This window comes from Vicia villosa, linkage group LG5 (assembly GCF_029867415.1).
Source record: "Vicia villosa cultivar HV-30 ecotype Madison, WI linkage group LG5, Vvil1.0, whole genome shotgun sequence".
Classification (NCBI taxonomy): domain Eukaryota; kingdom Viridiplantae; phylum Streptophyta; class Magnoliopsida; order Fabales; family Fabaceae; genus Vicia; species Vicia villosa.
Genome location: NC_081184.1, coordinates 50,542,733 through 50,543,634, shown reverse-complemented (window position 1 = coordinate 50,543,634; position 902 = coordinate 50,542,733). Strand labels below are relative to the sequence as shown.

The following is a 902-nucleotide window of genomic DNA, read 5'->3' as shown; positions in this document are numbered from 1 at the left end:
GAAGATTTCTCTCCAGAATTTTTCTCTGATTGAGCTCTCTCGCTTCCCCATTGATAATGATTCTGAGCCATACTCTTGATAAGTGCATAGGCATCAGCATACACTTTGTCCATCAGTGTGCCACCTGCGGCGGCGCCAATTGTAAGTCTCGTATTGTAGAGGAGACCATTGTAGAAGGTATGGATAATTAACCATTCTTCTAATCCGTGATGTGGACAGAGTCTCAGCATGTTTTTGTATCTCTCCCACGCTTCGAATAAAGACTCGTTGTCTTTTTGTCTAAACCCATTGATCTGGGCTCTTAGCATGTCGGTCTTACTAGGTGGAAAATAACGTGCCAGGAAGACATTCTTAAGTTCATTCTAGGTCGTGACAGAATTGGCGGGTAAAGACTGGAGCCAAGCTCTAGCTCTATCCCTTAGTGAAAAAGGAAAAAGGCGCAGTCAGATAGCTTCCGAACTGACACCATTTGCTTTTACAGTGTCTGCATATTGCAGGAACACTAACAAATGAAGGTTAGGGTCTTCCATCGAATTTCCAGAAAATTGGTTTTGTTGTACAGCTGACAACAAAGACGGTTTTAGCTCGAAATTGTTCGCCTCAATAGCAGGAGCAACAATGCTATTGTGTGGTTCAGCTTGCGATGGAATAACATAAGATTTGAGAGGACGCGACTGTTCTCCCATGGTTGATTCTTCAACTGGTTCAGAAGGAGGATTAGGAACAAGAGTGCGAGTACGTCGTAATCGACGTGATACAGTGATAGAATGCTCCGGTTCGGGAATCGGCAGCACTAAGTCTTCACTTCGAGAGTAAGTACTTGGCATGCACAAAGGGAATTAGAAATATTGAGTTTGCCTTAGTCTCTACAACGTAACAGTTAATTATGCTATCGACTAAAT

At 43.0% G+C, this 902-nt stretch overlaps 1 non-coding gene across 1 annotated transcript; it reads left to right on the top strand.

Moving 5' to 3' along the window:
- Window positions 1-201: 201 nt before the first annotated feature.
- On the top strand, window positions 202-308 carry LOC131608421 (small nucleolar RNA R71). Its single transcript, XR_009285683.1, has one exon. It is a non-coding gene; the product is annotated as a small nucleolar RNA R71 (small nucleolar RNA).
- Window positions 309-902: the final 594 nt, after the last annotated feature.